Source organism: Bos indicus, chromosome 18 (genome assembly GCF_029378745.1).
Source record: "Bos indicus isolate NIAB-ARS_2022 breed Sahiwal x Tharparkar chromosome 18, NIAB-ARS_B.indTharparkar_mat_pri_1.0, whole genome shotgun sequence".
Lineage (NCBI taxonomy): Eukaryota > Metazoa > Chordata > Mammalia > Artiodactyla > Bovidae > Bos > Bos indicus.
The window spans coordinates 38,109,911-38,133,960 of NC_091777.1; the positions used below are offsets into that span (position 1 = coordinate 38,109,911).

At 37.9% G+C, this 24,050-nt stretch overlaps 1 long non-coding RNA gene across 1 annotated transcript in view; it reads left to right on the forward strand.

Annotated features, from left to right (window-relative positions):
* Nucleotides 1-22,596: 22,596 nt before the first annotated feature.
* Nucleotides 22,597-24,050, forward strand: part of LOC139177355 (uncharacterized) — a 526,558-nt gene continuing 525,104 nt past the window's right edge. Inside the window, exon 1 of the long non-coding RNA XR_011561821.1 lies at nucleotides 22,597-22,665. This is a non-coding gene — a long non-coding RNA (uncharacterized lncRNA). The remainder of the gene's footprint in view (nucleotides 22,666-24,050) is intronic.

Consider the following 24,050-nt stretch of genomic DNA (forward strand, 5'->3'; position numbering starts at 1 on the left):
GTTGAGAGGTGAGTGATTTAGTTTAAAGCTAAAATTGAGTAATCAACCAAAAATAGATGATTATAATCAATTTAGTTAGATTAAAAGATCAAAAAGTATTGATAAAACGGAGATTGCAATTACTTATACAGTCATTCTACTTTTTCTGTCTGACCTGATGCCACTCAAGAGTCCTTTGTTAGGTTACAGATTGCGTGTAAAACCATTTAGGAACTCTTCCAGTACAAGTAAATACTTATAAAAAATGATGAAATATTTCAAGTGTACAGATAAAAGTATACAGACTAATACCTTTTTCAGCCACCCAGGTTTGTCAAATCCGAATATTTTGTTACATTTGTTCTGGCCACTTTTTCCAACCTATGAAGCGTTTCAAGTCCATGTGAACCCTTTTGTGTGTACCATTCCTTGATCTTGGGTTCCCTCGTGGTTCAGCTGGTGAAGAATCCACCTGCAGTGCGGGAAACCTGGGTTCAATCCCTGGGTTGGGAAGATCCTCTGGAGAAGGGAAAGGTTACCCACTCCAGTATTCTGGCCTGGAGAATTCCATGGACCATATAGTCCATGGGATAGTAAAGAGTCAGACACGACTGAGCGACTTTCACTTTCCTTGATCTCATTTCACTCTTTGCTCTTCCTTGCCCCCAAGAATTAACCACTCTCCTGAATTTGATATTTTCTTTTTTTGCTCACATGGGTGCCACCAAAAATGGCATATAGTTTTGCTTGTTACTTTACATCAATGTTATCAAACTGCATATGTCTATTTGCAACTTGCTTTTCCCCCCACTCATTAAATTTTTAAGATTTATTCATGTTGATATGTTTAGCACTTTAACTACTATGGAATATTCCAAAGGCTTCTTTCTAAGTAAATTCACCATCATCTCTCCAGAGTATGGATTGGAGATGTTTCCATTTGCTCTGAGCAAAGGGGTCAGTCTGGGTAGAGTGGTTATTCTTCTTAAATCATGAGGAAAAAGCAAATACTGAGAAAGTTGAGCAGAAAGGGAGTTTTAAAAAATCAATTTGACAACTTCAAATAAGTTGAATTAAAATTAAAAAAAAAACTGATTAATTCAGTACACAGTGAATTGTATAATAAAGTATATTGACCGCCGAATTAGATTTTTAACTCCCAGTTCAGTCTTACCCAGCCTATTTGGATTAGAAACGACGTGACTGAACTGAACTGATAGCTGCTTTACAATGCTGTGTTAGTTTCTGCTGTGCAGGAAAGTGAATCAGCTATATATGTGCCTATATCTCCTCTTTTTTAAATTTCCTTTCCATTTAGGTCACGATAGAGGACCGAGTCGGAGAAGGCAATGGCAACCCACTCCAGTACTCTTGCCTGGAAAATCCCATGGACGGAGGAGCCTGGTAGGCTGCAGTCCATGGGGTCGCTAGGAGTCGGACACGACTGAGCGACTTCACTTTCACTTTTCCCTTTCATGCATTGGAGAAGGACAGACTGGAAGTATGAGGAATATGAATCCCCACTAAGTGCATCTTTCAACCAACGACTGAGGGGATTTTGTGAGATGGTCGGTTGGAGTTGGCTCATACTGACCTGCAAAGTTTGATTGTTAAATTTTCTGAAATTTTGTCAGTCAGTTGTTAAACACAGCTGTTACTAAAAATTAAATTATATACACTTGCATTATAATTAAGTAAATTATGTTAAAAGTAAAGGTAATTTCTATTACTTTCTAATTATTTTACTACATTTTATGTTTTCCTGTACTCTTGTCTTTTGTATTAAGTAAGTGGCTACTATGGTTCTTTTCTCAGCTCCATGTTCAATGACATTATATTGGTAGCTTTAAATCAGCCATGATGGGAGGAGAATTTACACCATGGAAATTGGCAAATGTTACAAATCAGGGATCACTCAACCCCACTCTCACTCCAGCTGGAAAACGTGTTGTTAAAGATTTACCAACACATTACTGAGATGGTAAATAAATACTCAAGCTCTTTTACCCCTCAGTGGGGACAGCTCTGAGGTGCAGATCTACATGGGCTGAGTTGCCCAGCAAGATTTGGGTTCAGTTTCTCATTGGTAACTTTCTTGATGACATATGTTTGGCTGCTTTGCTCTGTGTCACTGTTCCACTCATTTCTGAATAATCCTTGAATTACTTTTGAAATAAACTATTTAAAATGAAGCCCTTGTTTCAAGCTGTGCTTCTGGGACAACCAAAACCAAGACAAATAACAAGAACAATTGCTGTTTCTGATGAGTAGGTCAACAGTTGCCTGTGACCCAGTGAGCAGTGGCACCCTGGCATGTGGAGGGCATGCTCTGTGGATGACCCACTGGGGGTTAGCACCAACAGGGTTCTTCTTTCCATGAAGTATAGTTGTAATTACTTTAAACAATATGTTTGCAAGCTCATTTTATTTTTTAATCTAACATTTTGTCTCTACTGTGGGAGCCCTGTTTAAGTACAATCTCTTATTCATTCCTTGAATATGAAACAGTATGTTGAACAAATGATTGCTTGTTTGCTCTTCATTAACCGTAAGTTCCAATCTCTCCAAAATATACTACTGTGAAGACAAAGTCACTTAAATGCATGTGCCTTTTTTTTAAATTGGAATTCATGTGGTATAAGAGACCAAAGAGCAGAGTTGTCACTTTTTCAGTCTTGAATTGTATGATCTAAAGTAATACGATTCCTTTTTCTTTGTGACTGCAAGTAGGAGACACATTTGCTTGTGCTCACTTGACATTTTACAGATATTTATCACTTTGTGGCATGATCTTAATTCTACTGGGTACTTTTCAACATAGAAGGGAGTGATCAGAATTAGCCAGTGAAGATAGAATTGGCTTGTTTGGTAAGGCCACATATTGTTCAGTTTCATCTTGCTTTTTATTTTCCTACTCTTGACTCACTCACTCTGCCTTCTTTCAACTGGGGTCCTTTGAAAACTTACCACAGTGAAGCAGAAAATGTTTAGTGCATCTTAAACTTGAAGATTGCCTGTCTGTGCTTTTCTCTCCATCTACCTGTGTGTCCACCTTAATGTACTTTTGTTTAGTGATTGGAATGTCCACTCCAATGTCTACCCTGAACCTCTCGGGACTCTTAAATCTTCCGAGCTCGTGAAATGATGCAGGTAGGCACAGTCCACCCATCTCCCCATGCTTCTTTATTACTGGTTTGTTATAGATACTGTTTGTTTCATGGCTCTCTCTGCTATTGCTATTGGAAATTATAGACCTTTTCCCTATAAACTTCCCCCTTCCCCTCCCACATCAATTTTTCTGCTTTCTGTTGCCTTCTGAATTTCAGTTCCTATTTGAATCCACAGAACCTAGTTTTTAATATTATTGGCTAATTAATATATATCTTTTAAAAGAATGACTCTTTTGCTTGCTTAGGTGGGTTGTTATTTTTAATGATTGCTTTAATGGTAGTCGAGGATGTCCTCGTCTAGGGAGGCCCTTTCTTTCTGTCCATAATGAGGCATAAGTCATTTGCACTGTCTTGAGATTTATGGAGGGGCAGGGGTGGGGGGAAAGCACCTTTTCAATTTATTACATCTTAAACAAACTGCTCCCAAAGCAAGAGCAGAACAAAACAAAACAAAAGGACAGTAGAGCCTTGTGTGCTGTTTAGTTTGATGTTTACTGAGTTACATAGAGGTTTGCTGACTGCTCTGGAATTGGTAGGCAAGACTTCACATTTCATCTGAGCTGCTCTTTTGTATTCTGTTCACCCTTAGCTTTTTTTCCTTGTGCGTCACCGTCAGCATCACTGTCTCCCTCTCCTCTAAAGTTACCCCGTGTAGTCATATCCATGTCATTGGATGGTTATGATAGTTCATTTCACCACATCACGAATTTTTTAGGGGGAAAACGATGTGAAAGAGGGGCATCTTCATTTCATACAGGTAGGCACAGTGACCTCAACACTTAGATGTATGACCTCAGGGACATTTGTAATTTGATAAAAAAAAAAAAAACAACAACCTTTGTCTCCATGAATTCTGTGCTGTCCCATCTTTTCAGGTCATATCATAGAAAGAATCTCCCACCAATGCAATTGACTTTTCACCTGTGCTATTGAAGTGCATTGTGGAGGGGCTGGTACCTGCACAGGTGGGAGAGTTGTGGTTTCTTGGGCATGAATTAAATGCAATTTATATTTCTACTATTAAAGATTAAAGAGCAGGTCAATTTTGAGGTGGGTTCAGTACACCTATTGTTACCTATTCTTTTCTCTTGGTTTATCTCTTTGTGAATTCCAGGAGAGAGAAAGCCCCACCATTCAGCTTAGTTTTGAAACATTGCTGGAGAGACCAAGTTGGTTTTTGTATGTATCCCATCCTCCGGGAGTTGGTGTTGGACAGGGAGGCCTGGTGTGCTGCGATTCATGGGGTCGCAAAGAGTCGGACACGACTGAGCGACTGATCTGATCTGATCCAGGCTCTGTGATGCTGCCAAAAAAATGTCCCCCAAGTATCCCTTTCTCTATACTCTGTCCTGCTTCAGGACACTTTTACTTGGCTGCTTTGGTTCATCCTTGTCTTGTTTTTGTAGCCCTTCTCCATCCAAATCCTCTCATTGTGACTGTGGAAAGAGGGTGCAATTTTATTACCCTAACACTAAAGCAGACTTGAAACCTAAAGAAATAGTTGCTCATGGCCACATTGCTCTCTCTGCTTCCTTGACTTTGGAAATGAGGCATTTCATTTCTAACCATGGTTTGAAGACCATATAAATGTGTTTCACACAATACAAAACACCAGCTGTATGTAGATTCTAATATTTTTTCATTAAAAACCCATTGCTTCTTTCCTCTTGCTTCTCTTGATATGTACAGTGATAGAAAGCTCCCACATACCTAAGACTTCCTTTTTTTTCAGACTCAAACTTCAGAATATTTTCAATATCTGCAACATTATCTTTTGAATAATAATTACCTCTTATATTAAATTATAAGACAGCAGGATTCAGGATTAGATCTCCCCATATTATTCTAGTGAAGGAAATTATGACAGGGGTCATTTTTTAGAATTATGTAGCAGGGTAAAAGGTCCTAGGCAGCATTAGAAGGCAAAGGCGTTTATAATTAAATTGTAATTTAGGCCAGTGATTTATCGTTTTCTCAATGAAAAATTTGGTGCTGCCTAGAGATCCTAAGAGGAACTTTAGTGAGATACAACTTAATGAAATAATAAAAAGAAAAATTATTCTGGAATAGATTGTATTACAGTGGCGGAACAATTGCAGCCTGCCTTCTGTGGGTATTTTCATTATCAACTCTATTTTTCAAGGATCTCTAATTTAACTATCATTTTCTTTTCAGGATAAAACATGGCCAGGGAATTTTGAATTTTTTATCCAGACAATTTTTGAAGACAATTTTTGAAAATATAATTAAAAACCTTTGTTTATGTTTTTTCATGTTCACAAATACATTTGGAAACATATTCCAATTTGCTTAGAAGTTGTTCAAATTGATAAAGTAACAACAATGTTTCAAAGACAGATATATTTATTTTGGACTAATAGATGAGTCTCTTTTATTCGCTTATTATGAAGGCTCATGTCCATAAGGGTGATCCTCTAGTATTTGTGTGTTATTTTTCTATCTGCAGTTCTGTATCTCCCATGAGTGAGATAGGAGATCTGATCTATGGGACACAAACCAAAAGGGAAGTTGCAGAATATGAATGATTCTTCCATTGTAAAATAAAAAAGTAAGGTCAGGTTTAAAAGGAAAAGAGTAGAATCCTTTGTTAAAACAAAGAAAAAGACTTTCACAAGCAACATGAAGCCAGTGACTTTTATGGAACTAATTGGGACAAAAGGTTTGGCCCAGGATAAGGCCAGTTCAATTAGTGTTTCGAGTTGAGAGATTGAACAGTTGAAGTATTTTAAAAAATGAAAGTACAGCTTGCATTTGTGGTGTGATATTTGCATTACTTGCATTTGTTACAATTCAAGTTGTTTACTTATTGCTGTATTTCAGTTGTCTTCATAGAACCTTGATTGCTTTAATGATTTTGGTGGTGGTTCTGTAAAAATAATCAAGCTAAAAAGTTTTAATGGCATGTGTTTTAAATAGTTGGTTGAAAATGGTCTAAATATCTGTTTATCCAGTAGTCTGTAATAGCTTCTTCACTCAACACCTAATCTACTTGGTAAATAATCTGCGTTTCAAAAAATGCACTCTGTGTTTACATAATAGATTTCAGGTGTATTAAGAAAACAACATATATTCTATACATTCTTGAAATATCTTAATTGTTGCCATTCATTGAGTAAAGAGTGTGCATTTGAAGAATTATCTAAAACAGTTATATGAAAAATCATAATGTCTTGCAAGAACCTGTTAAGGTTTATCTTGTCTCTGATCGCGTAAGTTTTGTCTTTTTTACTTCTTAAATATACATGACAGACTTTGAGATAAAACTTTTAGGGAGAGCAGAACCCTCAAAAATATGAACTTTTTGGAAGAGAGGAATGCTTTTAAATACCTGCTTTGTAATGATGTCCTTCTCAATACTTTTTCAAGATATTAACCCAATGTTTCTAATCCTGTGGTCTTTCTCTGTCTTTCATATTTGAGACAAGATTGACCTGGTATGGTGACCCTGACATTGCTCTACAGGCCAAGCCCTGTGATGATTAAAAGTACAGGAAAGCAGTGTAACCTTGGGCAAGTGACTGAATTGCTTCTCGTCTGTAGAATAGGAATAATAATAACAGGATCTGCCTCATGAGGTTGTCGAGCATGTTAAATGAGTTAATTCAAACAAAGAACTTATAACAGTGTTTCGTGTACTTGATAAATGCTAGCTGGTATATCTGGTTACTTGTAATTGTAGAGCATGATCATTCTTACTAGACAGATGTTGACGAAAATATTCTATTAAAAGTCTGCAATAAAAACTTGGCGATCTAAATCTTGACCTACATATGAAAAGCTTTTGAAAGTGAAGGCAGTGAAGAAACATAAACCACTAGGGGAAGTGACTGATATAACAGGCAATCCACAAAACATAGCTCTTTTATTCATGTGAAATATGTTAATCTGTCATTTTATATTCAATTCTCATGTCTTTTTTTTTTTAACTTTTCATTTTCAAGTAATTTTAGACTTAGAGAAGTTTTAAAACAGGAAAGTTTGCATATAACTATCACTCAGCCTCCCCTAAAGTTAATGTCTTGCCTTGGTATAATTGTTAAGACTAAGAAATAATTATCAACAGAATACATTTAACCAAACCGAACAATTTATTTGGATTTCACTGATTTTCAACTCACAGTCTCTTTATGTTCCAGGACCCAGTTCAGGTCCACACACTGCATTTAGCTGTCATGTCTCTTTAGTTTCCTCCAGTCTGTGACAGTTCCTCAGTCTTTCTTTGACTTTCATGACTTTGACAGTTTTGAAGAGTACTGGTTTCGTATTTCATAGAATATCCCTCAATTTGAAGTTTTCTGATTTTTTTTTTTATCATTAGATGTGGTGGGTTTTGTTTTAGTCGCTCAGTTGTGTCCGACTCTTGCAAGTCCATGGACTGTAGCCCACTGGGCTCCTCTGTCCACAGGATTTCCCAGGCAAGAATACTGGAATGGGTTGCCATTTCCTTCTTGCATGGAAATTCTCGAACCAGGGGTTTCCCGAACCAGGGGTTTCCCGAACCAGATGAACTTGCATCTCTTGAGTCTCCTGCATTGCAGGCAGATTCTTAACCACTGTGCCACCTGGGAAGCCTAACACCCTGGTACCTATTGATATGTATATAACCTCTACTTTCCTGATCATTTGTTAGTGTTTAAATGAAAAAGTTAAATTCAGAAATAGGCATTTTTTTGACTCCACAGAATAATTCTGTTTTGAAATATAAGAATTGTTTTTTCTAAGAGTTAATTAAGATACATTTTTTTCATTCCTTATTTCTCCAAAAAATTTTTTTTGTTATAAATAACTAAAACCTTCTTTTTTCTGTTTTTCTTCTTTCTTTTCTTCATAGACTGTTGTGTCGCTTTTTGTTGTGTCCCTTTTTGATGGGCCATAAGCAAACTGCTACTATTAGGATTAATTGCTTCATGCTAGATATAGTGATTATTGTCAGATAAGGCAATGGCACCCCACTCCAGTACTCTTGCCTGGAAAATCCCATGGACGGAGGAGCCTGGTATGCTACAGTCCATGGGGTCACTAAGAGTCAGACAGGACCGAGTGACTTCACTTTCACTTTTCACTTTCATGCATTGGAGAAGGAAATGGCAACCCACTCCAGTGTTCTTGCCTGGAGAATCCCAGGGACGGGGTAGTCTGGTGGGCTGCCATCTCTGGGGTCGCACAGAGTTGGACACGACTGAAGCGACTTAGCAGCAGCAGTGATTATTGTAAAATTTAAGGTTGAAGCTTATCAACACTTAGCATTTTTGTTTATATTCCTACCTTAGAATTTATGTATATATTGTCTTTTCATCATTTCCAGAATCCTCTTGAAATACTGAAGATATGAAAGCCACAAGTCAAATGATATGTGGAAATTAAGGAAGCACTTTTGTGGGGGATTGCTGTGAGACAAGGAAAGAGGGTAGAGAATAAATCAGACCTCTATTTACTATGTTCACAAACCTGATGGTTTTGATAAGTCTGACAATACACCCAAAATCCACACAAATGGAAGTGATGAATTTAGAGCTGAGCATATACTACATTCAGTTCCTATTGTGTGTTTGTGTGTGTGTGGTAAGTTGTTTCAGTCCTGTCTGACTCTATGACCACATGGACTGCAGCCTGCCAGGTTCCTCTGTCCATGGGATTCTCCAGGCAAGAATACTGGAGTGATTTGCCATGCCCTCCTCCAGGGGATCTGCCCGACCCAGGGATCAAAGCCACCATCATTTATATCTCCTAGTGCCAGCTGGGAAGTCCTCAGTTCCTATTGGTTTGTCTTAAAAACCAAATTGTATGAGGAGGTTTCCAGGCTGGATAGTTAATGAGAGTTATAGATAACTTAGCATATCGTTTATCAATGACTCTGTAATCAGAATTTTTGACTCCTCATACTGTGACCTTATCTAATGTGGATCTAAACAGCCACCATGGAAGTGGCAAGTGTCACAGTGTTAACTTCAGGAAGAATCTCAAGGTGCTACTTCTCACTTCAACCTCTTTTACAGGTTGAAAGTCAGATTACTCACTGTGGCAGACCCTGATGGACACCATTTATATCTTTTGGGCACGATATCCTTTAACCCTGAAGGCCGCTTATTGAGAACCGCTGTGACTGTCTGCCAGAGGATGGTTTTTCTGGGTGCATGCTCAGTTTGGTCAGCATGTAGGGCAAGCCAGAATTGCCAGAGAGTTGATACCACCAGAATAAACCATCAACTAGTGACAAGTGAGGGTTTAGTGGATACACCCTATGTCTTCCCTTGGTTCGAATAACTGGGGCATGTAGCACATTAGCTTCCAGAACCCCTGTGGGTTAAGCTCCAATTGCCCACTAACTCAATAATGCACCTTGTTGATGTCTCACCCTTCTGTGTCACGCACGCTGGTTTTTCCCCAGATAACTTCCCAAATAAACTACTTGCAGTATTATCCTTGTCTCAAGGTCTGCTTTTGGGAAAATATAAACTATAGCCAGACCAAGTCTGAGTTATCTCTTAGCATAAAACGGTTTCCAAATCCCTTACTTCCTCTCCATTGCTGTTCCTGTATGTTTATTTTGTTCCTCTGGCCTCTTGTCCAACTGGTTTCTCTCTGGAGAGCTTAGGCATGAGGAGGTGAGCAGGATAGAAGGCACTGGTGATGCTGAGACAAATGGGTATTGTAGCATCAGGGCAGGGAAGAGAAATTGGGCATTTGTTGAGTGCCTGCTCTGACCCAGGCACTGGACTGTATTAAGTGCTTTACAAAGGTTATTTCATCTCATTCTCTCACCAGCCCTGGAAGGACTGAAATATATGAGTCTTTTGCAACCGCTTGTGTAAATAGCAGTATTAAGGCAGAGTTGTTTGGCTAAACAAGTGACCCTTCCCTCTTGTAGTCACTGGCCACACCATGGATCTGAACTTCTTAAGCTTAATGACATACTTGGTTTTTCTAACTCTTGAGTCAATCATGGCTGTTTTTTTCCATTGGTCAGTAAATGGCCTAATCATCATGTGGCCTTTTGCTTCATATTTGTCACTGTCAAGTTGGCTTTGTATTTTGGAAAGCTTCCAGCACTCATTACCATAATGATAAAAGGAGAGATGCAGTGGGCGCTTGGGCTGATTTCCATTGAGAGAAGTTCATATTCTCAGCACAAGGACTTGGAAAACTGTTTAGAGGGGCCATTCTTGCTTTCAGAATTTATCGCTTCAAAACGAAAAGAACCTGCAAACCTGTATATTAAAAAACGTTCATGGTTATTTGAGTCTGCAGAATTGGAGCTGTCAACTTGTCCAGAATTAGCCTGCAAGACAGACAAGGTTGATGGCAGAACTCTAACACTAATTTACTTATAATTTGCTTTTGTTTCTTCTCATCTTGGGAGCCGTTCCTTGGTGTTTCATAATCAGTCACAAGCCAGGCAAACTCATAGGTTGTTTCCTTTAATAGGTGTAAGACAAGCAAAGGAATTCTAAGAAAATCTCCTAAATGGAAGGCAGGCATTTTGTTTTGTTTATTGTAGTTGGGATCCTCTGAAGAGAAGAACCTTTTGTCCTGACTTGCAGAGCTGTCCTTTATGTGACTCTAAGAGCCCAAGTTTGTGCTTATTAGACAGAGGCCAGTGTGGCCTTTACAAGGAGGAAAGAGCTTGACTTTCATCTTAGCCCTTCTAGTGCAGGCTATAGGCTGGTCTTATTCTCACTTGTGATTTTCTTGCCTGCTACGGTGTTGGGAGCTCTCCAGGAACTCTTCATGATGCAGCTAAAACACAAGTGTCTTGAGAAGCCCTAATCCAAAGTGAATCTTCTATAAATAATAAACAGCAAATAGGCTCCACTTAGTTATATTAACCTCCAAATAGGTCAGGCACATTGTTTAAAAATGCAAACATCACAATAAAACGGATTCCCTAGATGCAGAATTTGATGTGTATGTGCAGATTTTCTGGACATGGTACAGGAAAAAATAGCCCACACCTATGCTTCACTACTTAAAATATTTATATATTAACTTTGAAAAGTGCTACTTTTGAGATGCTATTTATTATAAGCTGATAGAACTCAAGGGCTCTCTGTCCTCATAGAAGTCCTTCTTATCTTTCCTGATTGCTGAGTAGTTACTGCTAACTTTACTTTGCAAGACCTGTGGAGTCCTCAAGTGAATTGGAACTCTTGCCAAATTTTTCGTGATTTCTTGCTGAACAACTTGGCATTCATTGCGATACTCTTTTAGTTTTTTCAATGGGTCTAATTTCACATGTTAAGAATCTTATTGTTTGCCAGCCAAAATAAAATGGCACAGTTCAAAACTATTTATACAATTCAAAACATTTTTTCATGCGGAGCTCATTCTGCTTGCCTTTCTGCCTCGATTGTACGTTAACTTCATTTCTTTCGTGCCAGGAATAATTAGACAATTAAGTGCTGATGCTCTGCAAATGAAATGGCATATTTTCATTGAAATTCTAACTACAAAAATACCTAGTCTAATTCTCATTCCTTCTTAAAATCAGATGGGTAAAGTGTTCCACTGCAAACTCTAGCATTCAGGCCCGAAAGTATTTGTACTTGGACAAAAATATGGCACTATAATTCGATTGAGGAATGGCAGTAATTACTTTTTCCCTGGGAAAAGTAATTCTTGCAATTAAAAATATACAGAGCTTGTGTGAGACATTTCTGTACTTCCCAATTTGCTTATGGTTTAGCCATTACCCATATCAATCTATAATTCTGTTGTAATGATTTTAAGAGTAAATAAAGCTGCATGATGTCTCACAGTATGTGTATATGTGTGTGTATATATATATATATATATATAGATAGAGAGAGAGAGAGAGAGAGAGAGAGAAGGGACCTTCATTGCTGTGTTGAAATCTCCTGATCCTTTAAAACTACCTCCTTTAACTCTTCTTTTAATTCCTTTCCTTCTCCTCTCAACACCATGGAATTGCCATGATTAAGAAATGATATAGAAGTCCAGTTTACTTGGGATCTGGCTATACATCTGGTTGGATCCATTCACATGAAAGGGATATAATGCAACTCCCAGCCTGATCCACCAGGACTCCTCTGTAGTTTCCCATCTGAAGATTGCACTGAACTCTAGTAATCTCTTTAAAAATGAAATCCCTTATGCTATATGAGAGTTGCTTTCCTCTCTCCCCAACCCATGTCTTCCGTACACACTGTCACTTCTGCCACATTGTATTCATTAGAAGTGAGTCATTAAGTCCAACCCACACTTAAAAGAGGACAATTAAATTTTACTTCTGGAAAGGAAGAATGTTAAATAATCTGTGGACATATTTTAAAGCCACCAGAATCCTGGACAAGGATTTCAGAGGGAGGAGTGACATGAATCTTCAGTAGAAAAAGGTTGGCTGAAATATAGAGTGCAGAGTATACTCATATAAGAAGAGCCTGAGTTATTTGATCAGAATCTCCTTTACGCACTAAACCAGAAACCCTCTTAAGGCAGGGACCACATTACCATTGATTCTCCAGCACTTGAAATCCCTTGCATGTAAGAGATGCTCCTTAAATAATTTTAGAATGACTGAATCAATTAATCACTAACTTAATAAATGAGGAATGGGTGACTTGATTACATAATTTGAGAGAAAGTATGTCAAAATGGTAAAGGTACTCTATGGAATCATAATGCCTGGGTTCAGAGCCAGGCCCCACCACATACCAGATGCATTTCTTGGGAGGTCACTTAATCTTTCTGAGCCTCAGAGTAAAAATGGGAATATTAATATAAGCTATCCTATAGAGTTATTATAAGGATGACGTGATAATTAGGTATAGTATTTGGTACATAATAAACTAAGAAGAGGCGGCAAGAATACACAGAAGAACTGTGCAAAAAAGAGCTTCACGACCCAGATAATCTGGTATGATCACTCATCTAGAGCCAGACATCCTGGAATGTGAAGTCAAGTGGGCCTTAGAAAGCATCACTATGAACAAAGCTAGTGGAGGTGATGGAATTCCAGTTGAGCTATTTCAAATTCTGAAAGATGATGCTGTGAAAGTGCTGCACTCAATATGCCAGCAAATTTGGAAAACTCAGCAGTGGCCATGGGACTGGAAAAGGTCAGTTTTCATTCCAATCCCAAAGAAAGGCAATTCCAAAGAATGCTCAAACTCCCGCACAATTGCACTCATCTCACACGCTAGTAAAGTAATGCTCAAAAATCTCTAAGCCAGGCTTCAGCAGTACATGAACCGTGAACTTCCAGATGTTCAAGCTGGTTTTAGAAAAAGCAGAGGAACCAGAGATCAAATTGTCAACATCTGCTGGATCATCGAAAAAGCAAGAGAGTTCCAGAAAAACATCTATTTGTGCTTTACTGACTATGCCAAAGCCTTTGACTGTGTGGATCACAATAAACTGGAAAATTCTGAAAGAGATGGGAATACTGGACCACCTGACCTGCCTCTTGAGAAACCTATATGCAGTTCAGGAAGCAACAGTTAGAACTGGACATGGAACAACAGACTGTTTCCAAATAGGAAATATACATCAACACTGTATATTGTCACCCTGCTTATTTAACTTATATGCAGAATACATCATGAGAAATGCTGGGCTGGAAGAAGCACAAGCTGGAATCAAGATTGTCTGGAGAAATATCAATATCAATAACCTCAGATATGCAGATGACACCACTCTTGTGGCAGAAAGTGAAGAGGAACTAAAAAGCCTCTTGATGAAAGTGAAAGTGGAGAGTGAAAAAGTTGGCTTAAAGCTCAACATTCAGAAAACTAAGATCATGGCATCTGGTCCCATCACTTCATGGCAAATAGATGGGGAAAGAGTGGCAGACTTTATTTTTGGGGGCTCCAAAATCACTGCAGATGGTGATTACAGCCATGAAATTAAAAGACGCTTACTCCTTGGAAGGAAACTTATGACCAACCTAGATAGTATATTGAAAAGCAGAGACATTACTTTGCCAACAGAGGTGCATCTAGTCAAGGTTATGGTTTTTCCAGTGGTCATGTATGGATGTGAGAGTTGGACTGTGAAGAAAGCTGATTGCCGAAGAATTGATGCTTTTGAACTGTGGTGTTGGAGAAGACTCTTGGGAGTCCTTTGGACTGCAAGGAGATCCAACCAGCCCATCCTAAAGGAGATCAGTCCTGGGTGTTCATTAGAAGGACTGATGCTAAAGCTGAAACTCCAATACTTTGGCCACCTGATGCGAAGAATTGACTCATTGGAAAAGACTCTGATGCTGGGAGGGATTGGGGGCAGGAGGAGAAGGGAACAACAGAGGATGAGATGGCTGGATGGCATCACCAACTCGATGGACATGAATTTGAGTGAACTCCAGGAGTTGGTGATGGACAGGGAGGCCTGGCGTGCTGATTCATGGGGTCGCAAAGAGTCGGACACAACTGAGCAACTGAACTCTATTGAACTGAAACATTTAATAAATATTAGTTATTATAACTATTGTTAATACTCAAGTTTTCAAGCTGTTAAATAGTAGAACCAGAATTTGAATTCATATCTGTCTTGTTTGAAAGCTCATAGTCCTAACATTTGTAACTTCAAGAGTGGAGGTAATACTATCCTTTCATGTTATTATAAAATATTGAATATAGTTCCCTATGCTATGCAATAGGCCCTCGTTGTTAATTTTGTAAGTACTAATGTATACATGTTAATCCCAAACTCCTGATTTATCCCTCACCCTTTCGCCTTTGGTAACCATAAATTATTTTCTATATCTGTGGTTCTATTCATGTTTTATTTATAAGTTAATTTGTATCTTTTTTTAGATTCCACATGTAAGTAAATCTGAAAAAAGAATATATATATAAATATAAAAAGAATATATAATATAGATAAAAAGAAAACAAATATATAAAAACTGAATCACTTTGCTGCACACCTGAAACTAAGACAACTTTGTAAATCAACTATATTTCAATTTAAAAGTTACTTTTTCATGAGTAGTGGTGTTTAAACTCAGTGGGCCTCTTCGGTCAATATTTTGATAGAAGTTCTATAGTACTTGGCTTTTAACAAAGTCTTGGGCTTTTTTTAATTCAGTTGTGGAAGGAGATGATGGAGCTTCTTGAGGCTTAATTTTTAACAGGTTTTTCTAAGCTAGTTCTAGAAAACAGCAGGGAATACCACCAGGACCATTTTTAGAGAACACTTGTTTTGATTGACTAAGCTATATAGCAAGAACAGTAGCAGCAGCACAAAACCACTCCAAGTTGTGTTGGATAGCTGAGAGACCCCACATAACCTATGTTGATGTACATGTGAGAAACCTTTAATTTCTTATAGACAACAGTTTCTTCTATGCTTTTCTTTCTACAGTGTTCAGTTTGATATGTGGGAAAGAATAGGTCTGTGTTGGTAATCTATTGATGAATAACAAACCACTCCATACTATAGAGGCTTAAAATAATAATCATTTAATTTTCTCACCAATCTTTAAGTCAGAGGTTCAGGTTGGGGTCTGCTGGGCAGAGTTGCTGGTCTCACTGCAGGGGATGGCTGGAGTAGAAACAGATGGTCTAAAATAGCCTCACTTACATGTTTGGTGCTGATACTAGCTTTCAGCTGAATCATATATCTCCAGACTCTAGCTGGGCTTATTCACATCATAGCAGTCAAAATAGGAAATGTCCTATTGAACAAGGGCTTTTCAAGATTCAGCTGCATGACATTTGTAAATATCCCATTGGCCAAGAAAGTCACATGACCAAGCCCAGATTCAAGGGGTGGACAAAACTGCTTTAGAATAAAAACTGCTTTAGAATCTCATGGACAGGGGAGCCCCGGGGGTTATGTTCCACGAATCAAAAAGAGTCAGATACGACCGAATGACTAACACTTTCACTTTCTTGATGGGAAGAATGAAAAATGCTACAGAGTTGTATTGAAAAGAGGTATGCTTTGGTCTGGGGTGGTAGAATCGTTTTGGCTTCTTTGCAAACAGTTACCACAATGTGGAAGATAGTAGCAATTTCATGTTTCCAAGGTATGAAGCTAGTCTGGAAAGATCTTTTGAGGGATTTACATCTCAAAGCTATATCTGGCACAGAATTGATGTGAAATGTGCTTCTTTTATAGGTGCTTCAATTAGGTTACTAGGTGACCATGTAGTGTTAGTTGGTGATTGCTGAAGCCTTAATGCACATGCCCTGTATGTGGATGCTAAGATACAAACAGATCCAAGTCTGCAAATCTAGCTTGGAACTGCTGGGTGGATGTAAAAGCTTCATTTATGCTTCTTAAATACTGTATGTCTTCATTTATGCTTCTTAAATACTGTATGTCTTCATTTATGCTTCTTAAATACTGTATGTCTACTGGGTAAACTTTGCTAATGAAATTTCATAGTCATGTTTTCCAGTTTCTTATGAAATTTTAAAATTCCAAGAGACTTTCAGAAATTTCATTTATTCTATCTGAATACGACATAGAACTCCCGATACAGTCTTCTCAGGAAACTGCCATGCTGTGCTTAGGCCATCTCTCTCTGAATCCCCACCCTCTAAGCCCCGTGTCCAAGGAAGACAGCTAGTTATATGTTAAGCAAGTGGGAGAGCAGTGAGAAGATGGGAACACAAGTTTAATTTCTTCCACAGCCAACGAAGCATCTGCATGGCATCTAACCTGTTTCCTTGCTTGTTAGGTCAGAAAATGTGCCTGCTGCATGGCCCCTCACCTCCTCTTTCCTTGCAGCTCAGACATGCTGCAAAATCAGCAACCCTAGGAAATCAACCTCTGGGACCCTGTGGCTACTCTTCTTGGATGTCTTGAGTGAATTTAAAATTTGAGGACTTTCTAAAATTGTCCTGTTCCTGTGGCATGTGAAATCATGATTATGTGAATAAAAGTGATGTGAAACCTTAAAGTTTTCAAGTAAATAGATCTTATTTTGATATTTTGAATTGGAAGAAATGCAATATTTCTAAGATAACCTCTCCTAAATTTGCACCTTGAGGTTTAATTGATTATGGCTTGTAACAACCGAGAGTTATCAATTGGCCATATAAGCCTGGTGTGCTGCAGTCCATGGGGTCACAAAGGGTGGGACATGACTTAACAACTGAACAACAACAACATATTTCTTGGATCATTTTGAATGGGTTGATTTGTGTTAAACTGGGTTTGGGGCTTTAAATCAGAAAAAAAATGCATTGCTTAAAGAAAAAGGTACGGTTATTGTGGAAATGTTGGGGCCTAACAGAAGAGAGGTCTTTAATATTAATAGTTTCTGAATCTTTAGAGGATGCTAATGATGCTACTTCTCTTTCTATTGTACATGATCAGAAAACACATTGTGGGCCCACTTTGTAGCTTATCTTAGTTTTTGATTCTCAACATTTCACAACATAATTTATCTAGTAGTAAAGGATCCAGACGTTTAGAAACTCGTTAAAATAAAAAATGCAGCTTAAAGAAAAGGTATACTATGTCTCTTGAAACATCCCATTATTTTTTTTCTTTAACTGAGAATGGGATGTTAAAAATTAAGTTCCCCATCCCTGAGGGTGTACACAAAGTTCTATTCTGGTAAGGGTGACGAATAGAAGGTAGTGTGGACCTTGATCAAAGTAACCCAAGCACATTGGCCATATTATGTTCATTTCCTTGGTGCTAAGGTGGTAGACTTTGGGTCTCTCCTAAAGAAAGGGTTCTGAGTCCAGAAATAAATGCTACAAATTTAATAGTTACTCTAGTGGGTGTCCTGCAAGTACAGGAATGTTCACTTTTATGCTTTGTACAGTGAGTTGTACATCAGAGATATGCCCTGCTGAGGGGAAGCCCTCATCCTAAACAGAGGGTAGCCTCCACCCAGAGGTCTGCAGCCTGGATGACCTTTGTGCACTGATCACACTGGACAGCTCTGATGACCACTTAACTGCACAAGGCATTCACTTCCTTAACACATGGAGAACATGCTAATGTTCCCCAAAAGTTGGTTGGGTTTGTCCATTGCTGTAGGTCAGATTTTTCCAAAATGAGTTCTGCATGATGCCCTGCCCATGATACTCCCAGAAAGGAAAAAGGATTCATAGCTGGAATGGTTTGAATATATCATTATCCTCTTGGAGATTCACATAAGCATATTAAAGGTTCAGAGAAGTTCGACATGAAGACAACTGTTTAATCTTGTTTAAGCTATCTTTTCCTACACATCTGTGAACACAGATTTATTTTTCCTGACACGTAATAACATCCCACACTTCAAAGAGTATTGCTGTAGATAATCTAAGTTTGATCCTCACATTAAGCATACTTTTAGAGACTGACTTACATCGCATGGCATTGGCTCCTTGTAGAAGAGCATTTGCCATGCTGCGATTTGCTATTATGCCATCAGCCGACTTAAGGGTTGTTCCAGAAATGAGACACAGGGAACTTGCCATTACATTTGTCGTGGGCACCTCTTTAAGTATGTAATCGACATGATTAAATAACACCATCATGGAATTGGTATATTAAAACAGTCTACATTTATTATCTTACAGTTCTGAAGGTTAGAAGTTGGAAATGGGTCTCACTGGACTAAAGGCAAGGTGCTGGCAGAGCTCTGTTCCTCCTGGAGGCTCCAAGGGAGAGTTCACTGTCTTGCCTTTTCTAGCTTCTAGAGACTGCCCACATTTGCTGGCTCATGGCCTGCATCGTCTTCAAAGCCAGCAACAGGCAGTCCGGTCTTTGTCATGATTCCAACTCTCTGTCTGGTTCTTGATCTTCTGTCTTCCTCTTCCACTTTTAAAGGACCCTTGTGATTATCCAGAGCCTAACCAGGCAATTCGGGATAATTTCCTTATTTTAAGGTCAGCTAATGAGCAGCTGCAATTTCATCTGTAGTCTTAAATCCCTCTTGCTACATAATCTAATATATTCATAGGGTCCTGGAGAAGGAGGTGAACATCTCTGAAGAGCGGTTATTATTCCTACACAACACAGCATGCATATCACTCTTTGTGCTTTGGCTTCTAGGATGTTGAAAACTATTTAATAACTATTTGGACCTTTATCTTATTTTTCTAACCTTATTTTCCTTTTGTTCTTATATTTTCATTCTTTTGTAAAATTCATGTCTTCACACGTGCCTGCACATTTATAAGCCTTGTCAAAATGTAGTAGAAATAATCAGTGCCAATAATGAATCTCAAAAATGGTGATTGGCAAAGTACAGCCCATGGGCCAAATCCAGTCTGCCTCTTATTTTTTGTAAACAAATTCTGTTGGAACCCACCTATTGTTTTCCTGATATAAGGACTGAATTGAGTAGCTCTGGCGTAGAAGATATGGCCCACAAAAAGGAAAATATTTAGACCCTGGCCCTTTCCAGAAAAAGTTTACCAGCCCTTTCTCTAGACACTCTGAGGCTTATTAGCATGTTGTTCTCTTTTTACTACAAAGGGAGATATTGGGTCACTTAAAATCCCTGAGACATGGCGCATATAGTCATTTTTAGGTTTTAGCTTTAGTAGAGATTTGTGAAATGACTGGGAAGTCTGGGACAGTATGAATATAATCTAAGTCACTTAAGAAAATAAAATAGTCTGTTGACTTTATTAAATCAGTTTCTATTTACATATTTTCAAAAGGTTATACAGTGGCTTAAATCTCTGATTAGATTTTGTTGATTGGTGGTTACCACCTTGTCACACACATAGACATACCCACACCACTATTACCTCTGCTCAACCTTTAGGAGAATGAGAAGGAAGTGACTATGGGCTTTGAGCTATTCTTAGCATTTCTCAAGTCTGGTGGTAATCGTGCATTCACCCATAATGTGCATCACTGATGTTTTCAAAATGGAACAACAACATTTTAGTAAACACCTTTTATGTACTGGTAAGATTATAATAAAAGATATCTGTGAGAGTGAAAATGTTGAAAATCTCTAGAGTATACATCTGTTTCCAAAAATCATGTACATGTTATTTATGTTTCTTTTAAATCAGTGATTAACATATGAATTATGAACTGTGTAGATGATGAATTTCTTTATGACCTTTCCAAATGAAGTAGTTTTGAATTTTCTTCTAAAGGATATCTGCAATTTGAGCAATCTTTTCTTAAAGCAGCATACCTGGGTACCTTATAAGTAAAAATCTTAATTCTGAATGCAGTTTATACATGGAGGAAGAATGGGATATCTGGAGAACAGGATTAGGTACCTATTGTAGGGCAACTTCTGAGAATGCCCTCATTAGATAGTACTAAATAGGCTTGGCACTTAAGTGTTTAACTTTTCTTCTTTAAAGCTGTATTGAGGTAATATTAATATACAAAAAAATTGCACGCACTTAATGTATTTATCTTGATGAGTCTGGGCATACGCCTACTCCTATGACATCACCACAACCAAGGTACTAAACATACTAATTACCTCTTATTATTTCCTTTTGTTCTTTGGTAGTTTCATTGTTGTTGTTGTTATTTTTTAGTAAGAGCATTTAATGTGAAATCTATCCTCTTAACATATTTCAAAGCCTACAATTCCAATACTGTGTTGGTAACGATTGGTACTGTGTTGTATAGCAGATCTCTAAAATGTATTCATTTTTGCAGAATGTAAACCATATACCCGTTGAAAAGCAATTCCCCATTTCCCCCTCTCCCCATTCCCTGGCAACCACCATTCTGTTCTTTCTTCTATGAGTTTGACTATATCTCATATCCATTAAAAAAAGAATCATGCAGTATTTGTCCTCAAGTAGTTGACTCTTTCACTTAGTATAATTCTCCAAGTTCATGCTTATTGTCACAAATTGCTGGATTTACTTCTTTTTTAAGGCTGAATAATATCCCACAAAGTGTGTTTACCTTTATAATGGCTTGGAAACAATAACCAGAACCAGGGCTTGGCTTGTTCTAGACACCTGCCTATTCTGAATTAAATTTCTTTCTCTATTTCTGGGCTCTTTCTTTGCCCATTTTTGGTCAGTCCCCTCCTTCCTAATCTTAATCTCCCCATGTTTTCAGTAACTATAATTTTAATGAAACAGTCTTTTTAAAGTTCATGTTTTAAATTTTACTTTAGTCCTCCTTCACTTATTTGGTGAGGCACTTTAAAATTGATTTTGGACAATGATTTTTAAAACTGTTTTGAGGTATAATCAGTAAATGGATCAATTATTGTTGCTTTTCTGAAGCAATTGTCTCCAATTAAAATGTTTCCCCCTCCCATGCTCTTCTAATTTATATATCCATTTTAGTTTGGAAAAATGGCAATGTATTTATAGAATCATTTTCTACCAGGTTTGACTATCTCAACTTCAATTTCTCTACTTAAAAGTAAGTAATAAACAGTAAGTTACTCTCTCCCATAAAAGCAGGCATCCATTGACAGACAGTCACTTCTGTATAACGTTGAGTCTACTTCTCTCTAATGTTCCCCAGTGGTCAACGGTAAAGAATCCGCCTGCAGTGCAGAAGCCAGAGGAGACCTGGGTTCAATCCCTGGGTCGGGAAGATCCCCTGGAGGAGGAAATGGCAACCCACTCCAGTATTCTTGCCTGGAAAATCCCATGGACAGAGGAGACCGGCGGGCTATAGTCCATGAGGTCGCAAAGACTTGGACACGACGGAAGTGACTTAGCAGCACAGCAGCAATGTTGTGTAGAATAACCCAAATCCTTGTAGTAACTTTCTGCTTCTGCTATTCTTGCTGGATTTCTGGACTTTTTATTGTTCCTTGGCACTCAGTCTTTGCATGTGATACATTTTACTTTCATTCTATGTCATCCTATTTACAACATGCTGGTGACAATATATGAACTATACCAGTTTCCACACACTATGAAAAGTACTTATCCACACACAAAAGCAAAAATGAGGTTAATAAGTTCACTTGAATTTGGATCTTTAGTAAAAAAAAAAGATACAATTTTAGATTGGCTGTTTGTCCATTAAAGTTTTGTGTTATTATTAGGCCAATTTACATAATATACTTCTACCACTGAGTTTGAAACTCAACTTAGAACTCATCTTTAATTATTTCTGGAGAAGATATTTGCTGTAACTTACTTTGTCCCTTTCCCAGATGGAGACCTGTGAGAAAATCACAAATTAATTTGTCTTCTCCTAAATCAGCAATTAAACTAGTAATAAAATATATCCATCATTAGTGATTTATTATTTAATGTGAAATGAATTTCTATTACCACCTCTACTTCTACCTCTTTGTTGAGAGGGAAGAAAGTGGAAGGGATGGGACTTTCTTTTCCAGTGGAAACAGTGCTTCCATTCTGAGATGTGATGAAGCAGTCAATGTTCATTCTGACCGTGACCTCCATAGCTGGCAGATTTTTATCGACTTCTTACTCAGAATACCTCATTTTTGTCCAAACCTACACGTTACAACTCTTAACTCTTCTTGATAATTTTGATTGCTATTTTCTATATCTTTTCCTTACAGCAATTCTTTATTTTTTAATATATTTACAGACTTGTGGATTTCTTAAATTCTTCTGTGACCATAAGAAGAAGGAGTCAAAGAAGAATGCTTCCCTTGGTATGTACCCACATTCCAACTGGGATGCTCATGGAATCTTTCTCAGAGTACTTTGTTTCATTCAAAGTAGTTGGAGGTTGATTTCACATGGAGGGTGTTCTCCTGTCTGATTTCTTAGACATGATTATTTGGATTATGGATGATATAGAAATGCCTGACTTAAATTTTAATGGCTTTACTTCTCAAACTCTGTGTGTTTTTCCCCGAGGCTTTTTTTGTTTGTTTGTTTTTTTAACTTTTGCTACAAGTGTTTCTATGCCTTCTGCACACTATGATAAACTCAACAAATACTTAACTTTTGTTCCTGAGAAAATGAATCCAGTTGGGAAGATTCTATTGGTATGTAGGTAGGGACTCATTATAAGTCATGGACTTTGGCAGTTTCAGCAGTTAGTTATTGCTGGTCTTGGTGTGAGTGTCATGTGGATGGTGTATAGATGTATTCCTTGTTGAGAATGATCATAAGTATGGACCTCTGTTGTTCTAGAAATGAATGAAGAATAATGATGGGGAAATCCATAGAGTAGTGAAATAGGATGTTGTTTGGAATTCCTTGACTGTTTCTTGGAATTCATTGCCATGGCAGTAGTTGGACATGTGGATATGGCAAATGCACTCTCTAGAAAAACTGTGGTTTGGGTTTTCCTAAATAGGGAAAAAGAAAAGAAGAGAAAGAGTTTTCAGTGTTAAGGCATGTTGGAAGCAGTAACAAGTTGCCATTTGCCATTTCCTATGCCTATTTTCTATTGCACAATGCTTCTGACCTGGGGAGCATTTCATTGTCCACCAAAACGTCTTTCTCTCTGACCTGAAGTATACAAGGCAAGATTTAGTATTGCTCTGAAAATATACTCCTTCATCCTGTGATTTCAAAGTAGAGACGTTGTTAAGAAAGAGCAGGGACTGGGGTGACTGCATCAGATATTCATTTGATGAAGTGTTCAGGAAACCAGATGGTTGGTATCAAATGAATGCCTTGATAAAATACTTTAGAAATAAGAACTGGTTCCCATTAAAAACAATATATACCCCTCTGGAGGAATTTGCTTATGACTTTCACCATTTTGTTTTCATTTATATCAAGTAGTTTTAAAAATTAAGTATATCTGTGAGTATAAACCAAGCTTGGACTATAGATTTTAAAAAGTCAGTGTGCTTGACTGTGGATATTTGATCCCTACTTGGTCACCTGGTGTCCTTATCCTGGTTATCACAGCAACATCTGCTTAGATGGAATACTGACATTCTTGCACACTGAAGCCCCAAACACTTGAATTTTCCAGCAATGAGAACACTGGGTGTTTCTCTTTGTGTGTGCTAATGGTATGGTCTGATTTTGCAGAATCACTGCAGCAAGTTGTAAATGATGTATGAAATGGAAAATT